Below are 15,997 nucleotides of genomic sequence, written 5' to 3'. Positions count from 1 at the left end.
TGTTAACTTTAAGCTTTCGAAGTTAATGTTTTGTTGGTAAAGTAGAACATAGCCGCAACTTTGTTACAAAACTAGAAAGCGATTTAGAAAGTGTTTATAAGGCTTAGAGTTGTCTTTATGTGTACTTAATTATTTGAACAAGAATTAACAATACAATTTATTAGCATAATTATCACAGATGTCCAGTGCCGGTCATAGGTCTCTCCCAAGTTCACCATAGTGGCCGGTCCTGTCCCGTCCGTATGTACACAAGGGATATCCGCATCCTTCTGCAAGTCGGTTCAATTTGTCCTCCTCAACATGGCTGATACCAACATAATTATAGAATACATAAATAAAATATAAAGTTGATCTCTATAATAAACACAAAGAACAATCCTAAACAGACATAAATAAATTGAAAAAAATACAGAATTTTGCAGAATAACTTGTCTCTACTATGGTTTGTTAGAACATCAACATTAAATACATAAAGCTTTCACCGAAAAGCGTTCACTTTGTGTGAATTTTATTTCATAAGCAGACACAGTCATGAAGGACCTTTGTTGTTAACTGGTAATCGAAGCACATAGATATCATAATAGTTTTGTTTTTTTGTAATTATTGTTTTTTGTTCGTGTAGGCAGACGAGTATACAGCCCACCTGCAGAAAACTTGTATCCTATTATCAGCCTTGAGAAATAACAAACTTAAAGTATCCACTCTATTGTATAAAGGCAAAGCAACCCCGTAAACCAAAACACATAACAGCTTCACAGCAGAGAGTCGTCATAGTGGAATCTAACCGTGCAGCCAATTTTCTCTATCAGATTTTTTTACTACTTCGATGGGTAATCTCATGGGCACCTTGATGTTTAGTCGTTACCAAGGCTCTTAGACCTTATGGTCGAAACCTCAATTTGTTTTAAATAACAACCGTCTCCACCCTTCAAACTGAAACGTGAAAATATTCCGCGGTATAGATAAGGAGGCGGTTATTGTTCGTGTAAGCTCACATTACGCTCTATCGGTATCACATTTACATTTTTTCCATTTTTGTTTTGTTAATCGATGTTATTCTTTAATCGTGAATGTCATTAGTGAAGGTCTAATAAAAATGATACATAAATGCAGCTTTTGTATACAAGCTTAATCGTTTTGTACAACTACAATGGGCTTTCGATGCGTTATGCCATTGTAACTATACTTGAGACCTTAGAACTTATATCTCAAGGTGGGTGGCGCATTTAAGTTGTAGATGTCTATGGGCTCCAGTAACCACTTAACACCAGGTGGGTTGTGAGCTCGTCCACCCATCTAAGCAATAAAAAAAGGCCACGTCATCTTCAAGTTTTCGTCGGCTTATCTTCTCAAACCAAAACTGTACAGTTTATCAGCGAACGCACTTGCTCGTGGCCCTTCCGAGCGTCCTCGACCTAATCCCAACGCAGTGTATTGATATTAATCCCCAAAGATTCGATACAAGTCGTAAAATAACTGTACAACTGTACGGTCAAAGCACGATAAATAGTTGTATAGCTATTTTATGGGGACGGCATCTGGCCCGGATTATGGACGAGTATTTTATTATTATTGTCAATCTCAATGTCAATGTCAACTAGTAGACAGCGGTTTGCCTCTGCCTCTGGCATTGCTGAAGTCCATGGGCGACGGTAACCACTCACCATCAGGTGGGCCGTATGTTCGTGTCTCTACAAGGGCAATAAAATAAAATACAGATTTTTATCAAATTATTATTTCTGAATATAAACATTATGTTAAATAAATTTCATTAAACACTAAGTTTCGTGCGATCAGACCTCATTTTCTAGGTTGCAGAAGCTTATTGGTTATTGAACAAAACGGTGTCATGGCTGACCGTTTTCCGATTCAGTATATTGGTTAAAGATATTTTGTATACGGTATTTTCAAGACCCATGATGGATATCCGATATAGGGCAGTTAAATTTGGAACATTTTATACTGCGCTTTTTTGACTCTACATTGAACTCTACTTCATGATGATGAAAGATATGTGATTTGAGCAATAAGTTTAACTCTCTGTAGCTTATTGTAAATTAGGTTGAAAACGTGTCTAACTACCTACTTCCACCAAGCTGCTATGTATACTAAATTGAAGAATCAATTCAGCCATCCAGCGTCAAGCGTGGTGAAATTCGCTTTATGACTTTGGTTCACGGTAACTAGTTTAGCTATTTACATGATAAAATAATATTTTATATATTTTATTCAATCAATTTTCAATGTATCTATAACCTAGATATTATATACCGTAGATAATGTTTTTATAACAATATTTAACAATTTACATTTTATTTTTTATTTTTTATTGCCCTTGTAGGCAGGCGAGCTTACGGCCCACCTGATTGTGAGTGGTTACCGTCGCCTATGGACTTCAGCAATGCTAGGGGCAGAGCCAAGCTGCTGCGTACCATAAAGCTTATTTCGATTTCTTTGGTATTTTTTTTTTCATTTCTGAATACTGCCCTGCAAACAAAGGATCCACGAGCTTCCTTCACACAACCCTTTGGGCCGTAGCCATAAAATATTCTAGGTTTTACGATCACTGAAATATATTGTGTACAATACAATAGTGACTGCACTGTGCCAATATTTGTGTAAGTCCGTACAAGTCCTATTGTGCGAAATGGGAACATAAGGGACGCAAACTATATTAAATTCCGATGTTAGATCTCGGCTAAGATATTCTAAACTATATCTTATTGTTTTAAGAAATAAGGTTATTTTAGGGTGATTCTCTAGTGACAGTTTCATTTCTCAAGTCCTTGCAAAAATGATTCATATTTTAATAAGGTTTTAAGGTCATATTTCTTTGATTTTTTTCCGTGGCTTGGTACCTTTTAATCGAAATATTCCACGAGGTTTTGGTCTCTATTTACAAAGAAATAAACTGAAGTACGGGACCCGCATCAAGGATTTCGAGCAAAGTTGTTCATAAAATTCAGTATGTCAAGAAAACCTTGTAGAGTAATAGTGTGTGTGTGAGAGTGTATCGTAGTACTTTTCGTGATAAAAACCACAAAATATATACTTTTATTTCATAATTTCACATATCTTAATTCATGTAAGCCCATATAAATCAAAGTGTCAGTTACCTCATAATCAAAGTGCCACATAAATCAAAGGGTCAGTTACCTCGTTTTTCGAGGTCGAAAAAATCATATTGTTAGTTTTACCTATGACCGTGTGAATGTGCTGAGGAAACTTTCTACCCCAACACAGTAGCACGGGTAGGTTCTCCTCGCAGTTCACAATAGATTATACTGCCGATAAATTGTCCGTTATACTAAGCATACATCAATAATTGTTGTTATTGTCCTTCCTCTATTAGATTTTACTTCGATAAAGCGGCACGAAACGAGAATCCTCCCATCGTGGCCGCCGGAAACTAGATAGCCAATCCTGCAGACCAAATGGCAAACAGTCGACGTCGCCCAAAACACGTCATTTCGGATCCTCCCGATCCACTAACGGTGCTTTTAAGTATAGACACAGCTCACTAAGTTTCTCGCCGGATCTTCTCAGTGGGTCGCGTTTCCGATCCGGTGGTAGATTCTGCGAAGCACGGCTCTTGCTAGGGTTTGTGTTAGCGACATCGTCAGGTTTGAGCCCCATGAGCTCACCTACTAGTTAAGGTTACGCTGATATGGTCTCTCTAGACCATCAGCTTAGGTAGGCGGAAAAAAATCTATTAGATTTTTTTATGACTAAGTTAAACGTTTAAAAGATCGTTCGGAGAAACAAGTGTTAACTATAATCCGTCAACTACATAAGCCTCTCTAAAACTTTCATATTATAAGCTTTATACGACGCAAAAACAATCGAGAAGCTTACGTTTCTCGACTGTTTATTTAGCTGCGAAAGCTAAATCCTCACGTTATAAAGAAAAGAAAACAATTATACAGAATTGAACAATAAACGCGAGGCCCGAGCATTATTGTTATAATAAAAGCAAATTTTATTACTTTATTACTAGTTTTAATGTACGCACTATAACAATAAAAGCTTACCGACGTATTTTGTTTGGTGCGAGCTACGAAATTATTCTTGACTCTATAATTATGAGCGATAAAGTTTGTTTTAAAATGTTCTTTCCCTTTTCACGGGTGTTACGTGTCACATAATCAACGTTTTAAATCGGGTAATTAAGATTTTTTTTAAGGTGTATTTCTCTTGACCTTTCACACGAATTGGTGACCCTGTTTAGTTATTTCACCCGAAATATGTAGAATGCAATTTGTACAATGCTATAATTGTAACAGTTCGATATTCCACACGAGTCTAGCAATTTACCGTATAATCAATTACAATTTGTTAAGGTAATCAGTGCGATCCGTAAAAGCGAGTCAATAGAGCGGCTCGTCACAAACAAGTCAGAATCAATTTTGTATCATCATTATTATGCATATCACAAAGTCGTCGTGGTCTAAAGGATAAGGCGGCCGGTATACTCGTATCGAGCGTTGAGACTATGCGGTATTCGAATCCCGCTAGCAGGTACCAATAACTAAACACATGCTTAGATCATATTCCCAAATAATAATAAATGGGAACAAATCAGGCATGATCATCCGGCTTCGATATTAGTCCCTGTTTTATGGATACTAGAGACTGGTTAACATATATATATGTTCAAATATATACATATATAGATAATTAATAAGCAGACCACTGCTGGTAGGACCTCTTGTGAGTCCGCACGGGTAGGTACCACCGCCCCGCCCCCGTGAAGCAGTAATGCGTTTCGGTTTGAAAGGTGGGGCAGCCGTTGTAACTATACTGAGACCTTAAAACTTATATCTCAAGGTGTGTGGCGCATTTACGTTGTAGATGTCTATGGGCTCCAGTAACCACTTAACACCAGGTGGGCTGTGAGCTCGTCCACACATCAAAGAAAAAGAAAAAAAAGAGCAAACATGTTCATCACGCAATATTTGCCCGATGTGGGAATAGAATCCACGACGAATGAAGTTGATTAATATGAAACATGGCATGAAATGAAATGAAATTAGATGAGATGATATGAGATGAAATATAATCTCAGTAAAATGGTGGTCATTTACTGAGTCTTTTTCAGTGGGCTTTTTGGAGGATCCCGAGAAGTTACGTTCAGCGGCTTTGTTTCATTTTCCCACATTTGTGCACATTCACAGATACTAAATCTATACTAAGTATATATAGAAATAAATTGCTGTTCGTTAGTCTCGCTAAAACTCGAGAACGGCTGGACCGATTTGGCTAATTCTGGTCTTGAATTATTCGTGGAAGTCCAGAGAAGGCTTAATAAATAAATATGAAAATGCTCGGAATTTAATAAAAATAACAATTTTGTTTTCCCTTTGATGTGTCCCCCGTGGGATGGATTCCTTTTGTTTGTTTTAAGTTTATTTTATACAAAAGTTTATGTCTTTTATTTATCGATTGAGGCACTACGAAGTCTGCCGGGTCAGCTAGTTCGTTTATAAGAACGGAACACCTTGTTGTGTATCACCTTGAAGTTGCCGTGGCTAAAACGACAAGACGTCTGGTGCATTTGTATCGAAAGATGAGACTGTACTGTGTTTGAATCCCGCGGGTAGATACCAAATTTTCTGGTGAAATACGTACTTTACAAAATTCACGAATAGTTTCTACAATGAAGGTGATACCTATTGGGCCGTGAGCTCGTCTATCTAATGAAGCAAAATAATAAAAGAATTAATGAAAATGTGAACAATGCTTGTGTGTGCTATTATTCGTGGAATATGATATTTTGAATAACCTAAAATGAACTTATGAAATTAAATAAAACGAAGTACCAATTATTGGTGAACGGAGAATTCAGAACAATAAATATATTCTTAAATCTAACCGACTTAATATCTAATATAACCTTGATACCTTTCGTGGAATATTACTTGATGTTATTTTTTATTAATTTATTAATTACAAGTAAATAGATGAAATTTTCGAACGAAATGAAAAAAAAAAAATTAACATAATAATAGGATACCAGATAAGTAACAGTACCGGGAAAAAATACTACAATTTCCTCACAGGGCAGATAAAGGCGCTCCGTTGGACAGATAAATGATTTACTTCACCAAACTGTAAAAAACAAGACGTGATACTTTGCGAATCCATCGCCGGTTCCAAATGATTTACGATCATTTGTTTCGGATTTTTTTCTTGTCTTTAAGAGAACGATTACAAAATACTTTTTTTGGGTGTGGAGGAAATGGCCAGACTGCCGCTCACGCACTGGATCTAACAGAATACGCGTTTCGAAGCTAAATCCACTAAGGCCCTTTATCAACAATCCACTTCCAAACCTAACCTGTATGCGGGGGCAGAGTGTTACATAGAGTAGTACATCTCTTGCCACTGCCCTATCCTACAAGAACCAGCGTTTGTCGTCACTACGACCATCGATCAAAAGCAGTATGGGTCGGGGACTGCAATCTTTTCTCACGCGATTTCTCTTTCGCAAAAACAGCGGCTTCATCGATGTAGACCAAAATGACGAACAATTCGTCTTGTGTCTCCCTCGTATTACACAAACCCCAAGCGTATAGAGCGCAAATATCACCAGCGTCTAGCCAGCTACTTCCGTCCTTTGTATAATATACTTACTGACGACACGAATATGCAGAGGTTCATACACAGCACGGCTCAGTCAAGTGCCCAGTATTTCAGGCTACTACAGTCCTGCTATGATATCCAACTTTAAATATTTTATAGGTGCCTTATCTTTAAACCAAACTCTCTAAGTAATTAATTGTCTAGTAACGGTGATAGCATGTGTGGTGATAGTCAGTATTTTTGTGAAAGTCCACATCGGGGGCCTTGGTGTAGTTTTTCGTGTCTCATATACAAATACTGTATTATGAGTGCTAGAGTTCGTTGTTAGTATCGATAATACGAAATAAATTTTGAGACGTTCAACATAAAAAAATTCATAGCCCGTTTTTTGTTTGTGTAAAACTTCAAAGTGAAAATCTAGAAGCATAAACACAAATTATTTAAAGCCATCCTACAGTTTCACACACATTCTCATTTAATTTAAATACGCCCAAACCTACACAACACATTCGCATTTAAACTGGGGCTAAGTCTAAGAATTACAGCGCTAAGTGTTTTCTAAAATCCATCAGGGAAAAGGAGACTTAAAGTCCATTACAAAAAGCGTTATTTTAGAGAAGCCGGCATTACTCTCGGGAGATTACGCTGAAACGTTTTGACTGTCATTTGGCTGGGGAAAACGTTCATCTCATCACTTATTTTTGCATACCTAATTATCATTTTTATGTCTTTATCTGCAGGGAATTTCGGTGAGAATTTGTGTACTTGTGATTTAATAAGGTCTTGTAGTATGTGGCAGTGTGCCTTTTGTTTTATTCAATATTATAAATTAAAATAAAAAACTATGTCTAGTCGCCGAGAGAATGTAATTAAATAGTATTGAGCTTAGTGCGGAAATTTATGCGGATTTATTTTAAATTGATATATTATTATCGATTTCTACATTCGATATTAAGGTAAATATAGCATAAAAATGGTGTAATATTCGTTACTGAACTGTTATGTCGTCTATCCGAAATGCATTCGATGACCGTACAATTATACTTTCAAGAAACTAAATAAGCTAATTAAGTCTACTTGGAATTCCGCACAGGATCTGCGGTTTGTACCCACAGCGGTAGCCGACTGTCAACTGATTTTGTATTACATAGCGGGTTTGATATATGAAATCGCCACAATTATATTATGTAAGATTATTGATTTTTTAGTAGTTGAAGAATTAGTATTGTTTATGTTTAAGTTATACTTTTATGGCTTTAGGAACTTTGATGAATTTAACATATTATTATCTCATGTCTCTTTTGCATTTTAATAGGCATATAGCAGTACATAGGTCTATTTATATTCTTCAAGAATTCTGTACTATCTTGTGTTTTAATAAGAATATAAAGGCCTACCCGAGGCTTCACTTTATCTCACGAAAGTGAACCTTATACGAAGGCAATGAAAGGGCAGTTTCGTATGGACAAATTTAAATTATGTAGGCACAATGTAATAACATAACTTCTGCAATACTGACGAATTCTTGGGCTTCTCTCATTTATAATAAAATGAAATTTCGGGAGAATCTAGTTATTTTCTATGTCTACGGAACGACGCTTAGTAAAGCACTGATAAGGTTGAAGCAAAAATAACAGTTTTGGAGTTTTAAGATTAGAAAATATGAAAGGGCTAACACGCATGCTTAATATAAAAATAAAATAAATCTACCGTCTCTTTTAAGCATTTTCTGAGAGTGGCAAAACTACAATGTTTATTTTTATTTTTATAAATATTTATTTTATAAAAATATTCCGGAGAAGAAAAAAAACCTTTGAAAAGTTTCGTGAAAAATAAAAACAATATTAAACATAGCATAACAACCCAAAAAATACAAACAAGAAATTTTGCAACAGTCACTTTCTTAAATAAATTTCTTTGTTGATTGTAACTAGAAAATTATTAAAGTAACTTCAGGGCTCGAATGTGTATAGTCATAATTTTACTTTGACCTCTAAAACGTCGGCTGGATAACAGCGCAAGTTTTATGTTGTTTGAGACGAGACCCAAAACCGGGCTTTGTTAGACCTGGGCAGCGTAATTACAAAGTTGGATAGTTCGCAGGCTTAAGTGGTTAAAACAATTTTTTGTTACAAGAATTATTTGAGCAAGGTTGCAAAGCAAAATCGTGTGACGTCACCGAAAAAGATGAAACTGTATGAAGTTATTTCATGAAACTGCTGAAATGTTTCACATTGCAACTCCATATTTGCTAGTCTTCAGTTGACAGAAAGTTTTGTAATATTATACACAGCCATATTTGAAATAAACTAAACGGCTTACTTTCGTGGATGGAAATGGTCACGTCCTCAGATATAAGGAGCACGAAGGATGAAGATAGTTTCATAATTACGTTTAATATGTTTAAAAAAATTAAAAAAAAATCTTTATCTATATATTAATACGTGAAGCAAAAACTTTGTATCCCTTTACACGAAAATTGCGCGAGCGGAGGAGTATGAAATTTTCCACACTTATAGAGAATATAGAGAAGAAGTGTACAATGCTAATATTTTTTTAAAATAATGCATAAAAGATACATTAAATCAATAAAGAAAAAATTACACACACACTTATACCATGTATTTGACGCAACACGCATGCATACTATTTATTGTCAAACTTTTGTTCTTGACGTCTGTTGTCAGATTAAATATTGTTTGTCTTTGTTAATATTTTTATAGTGTAGTCTTGGCGAAATTAGTGATTATAGAAGTATAAAATACAATCATAATAGTGTACAAACTTACAATTCCAATTAATTATAGTCGAATTTCGACTACTGTGGGACCTCTAGTTATTATTAATGCGGGTGAACATGACTTGAGGTCTGCGTCTCAATTGTTCAGTAATTACGCATATTATTATAAATTTTTGGCGAGTTTGATTTTTATTATACGACTAGCTGTACCCGTCCGTTTTGCTGGGCATTTAGAATTAACATTATCATTTCTTCAGCCCCACAAATTTTCTCATCATGAATGCCCCCGCAACTGGTGTAGGGAGTCCAACACTCATATAAATATTAGCCTATCCATTAAGTACATGTATTTTCTACATGGATACCAAGTTTCAAGTCAATCGAATGCACGGTTCAGTAGTTATAACGGAACTTTCATAAAAACCACCAGTAGATCTTATACCTTTAAACGAGCAATTCTTGTATATTCATATATTATAATATATAATCTGAATCTCGGAAACGGCTCCAACGATTTTCATAAAATTTAGTATACAGTGGATTTCGGGGGTGATAAATCGATCTAGCTACGATTTATTTTTAGAAAATGTTGTTTTATTCGTGTTTTCAATAATCAACTCTTCCCGACATATATCCCGGCGAATAATAATACTATTTTTCTTAACTGAGGGCAACTAACCGCTTTAAAGACACAACAAGATGGCGTTATCAAAAAAAAAAAACGAGCAAAGCTCGGTCATTATCTAATTAATATAAATATTAGTATAGATATATTATTCCTTTATCCTGAATGTCATTCGTGTACATGTCTGAAGTACATATTTCATTAGAAAAATCGGTACCTACTTACTATATTGTTTTGTCTATGCTATCGTTGGGCAGTTGAGCTCGCAGCGGGCTTGATGAATGCTCACCGGAGCTTATTGACACACGAACGACATATCTCGTCTTAAGTGCAATGCTCCTTTGTTCCAATGCGACTGACGCTGAAGGTTTATTTTTTATTTTTTTATTGCTTAGATGGGAGGACGAGCTTACAGCCCACCTGATGTTAAGTGGTTACTGGAGCCCATAGACATCTACAACGTAAATGCGCCACTCACCTTGAGATATAAGTTCTAAGGTCTCAAGTATAGTTACAACGGCTACCCCACCCTTCAAACCGAAACGCATTACTGCTTCACGGCGGAAATAGGCGGGGCGGTGGTACCTACCCGCGCGGACTCACAAGAGGTCCTACCACCAGTAATTACGCAAATTATAATATTGCGGGTTTCATTTTTATTACACGATGTTATTCCTTCACCGTGGAACTCAATCGTGAACATTGGTTGAGTACGTATTTCATTAGAAAATTATTGGTACCCGCCTGAGATTCGAACACCGGTGCATCGCTCAACACGAATGCACCGGACGTCTTATCCGTTAGGCCACGACGACTTCACATAGTTTATTTATTATAGTCTTAAAAACTTTTATTGATCACGGCAGACGTCTATATTCTAAATCTATCATTCGGTTTGTTCGTCTTAACTATTTTTGTGCAATAATATTAATATAAGCTGTGCAATAAAATCGAGGTTTCGAATTCACGCTCCTGACGTATTTCATTGTCGAAGCCAAAAATTTCGACGCTACCCAACAAGACGAATAAAATCAAATTGAACACCAGAATTGGACGTATGAAAAATGCCTGCTCATTTTATTTTTCGACCGTATCTTTTTTTTTTGTTTCCCTTCAACAGAAATTTTTCGTGTAACAAGATTAATCCTAATTTGCGTTTCCCGTCTTTCTCTCGGATTAAATTAAATCGTTAGATCGTCCGCCTCGTGACTGCACCCTTAGTGCCTATTGTGAGTCTGTTTTCTTTTTCTTTCTTTTATTAATATCTTTAACGCATCTTGAATTACTATATGTGTCGCAATGTATTCTATATTTGTAAAAGGTTTTTTTTTTATTCCTTAGTTGGATGGACGAGCTCACAGCCCACCTGGTGTTAAATGGTTACTGGAGCCCATAGACATCTACAACGTCAATGCACCACCCACCTTGAAATAAGTTCTAAGGTCTCAAGTATAGTTACAACTTCACGGCAGAAATAGGCAGGGTGGTGGTACCCACCCGCGCGGACTCACAAGAGGTCCTACCACCAGTGATTACGCAAATTATAATTTTGCGGGTTTGGTTTTCATTACACGATGTTATTCCTTCACCGTGGAAGTCAATCGTGAACATTTGTTGAGTACGTATTTCATTAGAAAAATTGGTACCCGCCTGCGGGATTCGAACACCGGTGCATCGCTACATACGAATGCACCGGACGTCTTATCCTTTAGGCCACGACGTTTTTCAAACTGGATACTGAGTTTTTAGTTGTTGGACCAGGAGAGAAACTGTATTCCGAATCAAACAACAATTACATATTTACTCGAATTGGGATGCTAGGTTGATGGCTATAATTGTGGTAGAGGGTTGTTTTTTTAATCGGTTTGTGCGTTCTGTTTTTTTTTATTCCGTTTATAGGCAGACGAGCATATAGCCCACCCGTGTGGTAGCTATTGGTTCAACAGTGCTAGTGGCAGAGCCAAGTTACCGCCTATAATTGTATACTGTCTACAAAATATGTTTTAAGAAGGACATGTCATGGCGCTCGGGAAACATCGTGGAAATGAGTTTATTCCAGAGAATTATATTATGGTAAAAATATATCTCTTTGTTTGCTCTCTCAATAGTTGAGAGCTACCAAATAAATGTTTTGGTATTTCAATATACATTTCTGATTGGTTTTTCCAGAAACCAAGTTTTTTACGTGATTATATGTTTAAAAATTCTTTAGTTAGTAGTTAGTATTTTATGCGTAAATTTTCTCAGCTTGCTTCCTTGCTTGCTTGCCCGGATGAGAAAAGAGGAGGGTTGGCGTCGGTATGCCAATATAACGCCGAGCAGCGGGCGGCAGTCAACTAACTCGAACTAGGGCTTCAGTAGCCTAGAGGAACTAAATCGCCTCTGAAATTCTGCTGTGGAGGGACGCGGGAACCCACCACTAGCGATTTTCCCAAGAAAACCTTTACGTATGTTTTCCGTAAAGGTCACGATCCTCAGCACTGAGGAATAAGGCGCACGGGGCTTCCTATCATAGTATAATAATAATACCTTGATTTCCCGAAAATGTTACGTTATAAACTAACAATTTAAAGTAGATTAAAAAATAATAATATCTATATATTAATGCGTGAAGCAAAAACTTTGTACCCCTTTTTACGAAAGTTGCGCGGACGGAAGAATATGAAATTTCCCACACTTATAGAGAATATAGAGAAGGAGTGCAGAATGTTAATATTTTTTTTAAATTATGCATAAAAAATATACTATTTATTGTCAAACTTTTCTTATTGCTAATAGTCTGTGGTCAAATTGAGATTATATTAAATGTTGTTTGTCTTTATTAACATTTATCTAAAGTGTCTTAGCACATTCCACAGCTTTATCTCTGCTGCTACTCTTATCGTATCTTAGTACTGCTTACTAAAAATTATCTGCGGTTATTGGATACCATACACTTCACCATGTGAGTGCATCGGTCACTTTGAGATACGAAGTTAAAGTCTCAAGTGCTTTGCATAAGAGCTATCTCAGATTTGAAACCCAACTTTGAATCGCTATTTGCGACACCAGAATAGATAGAATAGGGTTAATGCCATTTAACGCCATACAGTCAAAATTTAGATGAATAAGTTAGACATACCGTCCGTATTGTGCAGAGTGCAATAATAGTATTATTAATAGTTAAATCATTATATTATTTTCCACAATCATTATCAAGCATAAATTCATAAGTGGCTAAGTAAGCTAAGCGGACGGTTAGCATGGTATGGACATGTGATGCGTAGAGAGAAGATGCATGTGACTAGGAGATGTATGGGAATTGTAGTGCAAGGTAGAGAGGGAAGAGGTCAATCGAAGAAGAAATGGATGGAGTGTGTGAATGATGATATGAGAGAGAGAAGAGTGAGTGTTGAGATGACGGCTGATAGAAGAGAATGGAAGAGAAAAATTAGCTTTGCCGACCCCACCTAGTGGGATAAGTTGGAGAAAAAGAAGAAGATTATCAAGCATATAATATTACTTACGGCAAGCATTACCAGAATTGCAGCAACAGTAAATATTTACAGCAACCAGATATAATATTAGCACCAAGCGTTGAAGTAATCGTTGTGTGTTTAATGTTTATAAAGCTTTTAATTATAATAACAGCAATCGATTCCATTTTTTCAGCAATGCATATATTTAAAACTTATATTTCAATGAACATAAATATTTTGATTACAATCAGCTTACTAGAATACTGAGAAACAGCACAGAGTAACTTTGAATTTTATTTCTAAAATCCCTTTTATCTCACAGCACATTCATACACATTTCTAAGCAACAACACTGAAACATCATTTTTCACTACACAAAATTCCACGCCACAAGACTACTGTTATATTAACACTAGAACATTCCAAATGTAAAACATACTCTTAAATTGCTTTCCTGGCTTACTCTGAACACAAAGAGGCACTTGTCCTGAATACGAACAAGTTATTGCAGAAAATTTGTTGACATAAAAAATCTGCTTCCGTGGCTCAATGGAAGGTCGTAAGTTTAGGTTTTTAACGTACTTAAGCTAAAAAAAGTATAAGATTAAATCAAAATGAAGTCGTGGTGGCCTAAAGGATAAGACGTCCGGTGCATTCGTGTGTAGCGATGCACCGTCGTTCGAATCCCGCAGGCGGGTACCAATTTTTCTAATGAAATACGTACTCAACAAATGTTGACGATTGACTTGCACGGTGATGCAATAACATCGTGTAATAAAAATCAAACCCGCAAAATTATAGTTTGCGTAATTACTGGTGGTAGGAGCTCTTGTGAGTCCGCGCGGGCAGGTACCACCGCCCAGCCAATTTTTGCCGTGAATCAGTAATGCGTTTCGGCTCGAAAGGTGGGGCAGCCGTTGTAACCACTTAACACCAGGTGGCTCGTCCAACCATCTGAACAATAAAAAAAAAGGTATTCAAAAATCACAACGCTCACATTCCGAGCTGTCTTCCGTGTGTTTTCAAACAACATCATAGCCCGACATCGCCTGCCTCCGCACTTTAACGGCCCGAACCCATTACCCGTCGTTATGTAAATACTTTTAGCTTATGTACATACCTTTACATAATGTTTGTACAACGCCACCTTGTTTTTAAAAGATACATTTCGGGAGCCAGAAAGTTTTCGCTTTAAAACCGCACCGTCGGAAAGTAATATTTGTTTTCGTGTGAAATTTTGGACGGGGTCAGCGCGGTTTAAATGCGAGTAATTTAAAATTTTCTTAATTTTGTAGTCATCGTGGCCTAACGGATAAGACGTCCGTTGCATTCGTGTTGAAGCGATGCACCGGTGTTCAAATCCCGCAGGCGGGTACCAATTTTTCTAATGAAATACGTACTCAACAAATGTTCACGATTGACTTCCACGGTGAAGGAATAACATCGTGTAATAAAAATGAAACCTGCAAAATTATAATTTGCGTAATTACTGGTGGTAGGACCTCTTGTGAGTCCGCACGGGTAGGTACCACCGCCCCGCCTATTTCTGCCGTGAAGCAGTAATGCGTTTCGGTTTGAAGGGTGGGGCAGCCGTTGTAACTATAATTGAGACCTTATAACTTGTATCTCAAGGTGGGTGGCGCATTTACGTTGTGGATGTCTATGGGCTCCAGTAACCACTTAACACCAGGTGGGCTGTGAGCTCGTCCACCCATTTAAGCAAATAAAAAATAAAAAATTCTGTGAATTCGAAAACTTCATCAATTTGTAACATGATTCGTCTTTTCGATATCGAGTCGAGGGAACCCGCTCCTCCCCACGACCTCTCACAGCTGGAGTCCCGCAAGGCTCTGTCCTCTCACCCCTCCTATTTAGCTTAGTCGTCAACGATATTCGCCGGTCGCCGCCGACCCATTTAGCTTTATTCGCCGACGACACGACTGTTTACTATTCTAGTAGAAATAAGTCCCTAATCGCGAAGAAGCTTCAGAGCGCAGCCCTAGCCCTAAGACAGTGGTTCCGAAAATGGCGCATAGACATCAACCCAGCGAAAAGTACTGCGGTGCTATTTCAGAGGGGAAGCTCCACACGGATTTCCTCCCGGATTAGGAGGAGGAATCTCACACCCCCGATTACTCTCTTTAGACAACCCATACCCTGGGCCAGGAAGGTCAAGTACCTGGGCGTTACCCTGGATGCATCGATGACATTCCGCCCGCATATAAAATCAGTCCGTGACCGTGCCGCGTTTATTCTCGGTAGACTCTACCCCATGATCTGTAAGCGGAGTAAAATGTCCCTTCGGAACAAGGTGACACTTTACAAAACTTGCATAAGGCCCGTCATGACCTACGCGAGTGTGGTGTTCGCTCACGCGGCCCGCACACACATAGACACCTTCCAATCCCTACAATCCCGCTTTTGCAGGTTAGCTGTCGGGGCTCCGTGGTTCGTGAGGAACGTTGACCTACACGACGACCTGGGCCTCGAATCAATTCGGAAATACATGAAGTCAGCGTCGGAACGATACTTCGATAAGGCTATGCGTCATGATAATCGCCTTATCGTTGCCGCCGCTGACTACTCCCCGAA

General features: G+C 37.5%; 1 protein-coding gene across 1 annotated transcript in view; it reads left to right on the top strand.

Moving 5' to 3' along the window:
• The window catches only part of LOC101737031 (acid sphingomyelinase-like phosphodiesterase 3a), a 72,163-nt gene that overhangs the window by 21,162 nt on the left and 35,004 nt on the right, over nt 1–15,997 (top strand). The gene's annotated exons all lie outside the window — the stretch shown is intronic.

Source organism: Bombyx mori, chromosome 9, assembly GCF_030269925.1.
Source record: "Bombyx mori chromosome 9, ASM3026992v2".
Classification (NCBI taxonomy): Eukaryota; Metazoa; Arthropoda; class Insecta; order Lepidoptera; family Bombycidae; genus Bombyx; species Bombyx mori.
This window is presented reverse-complemented; position numbering and strand designations above follow the sequence as displayed.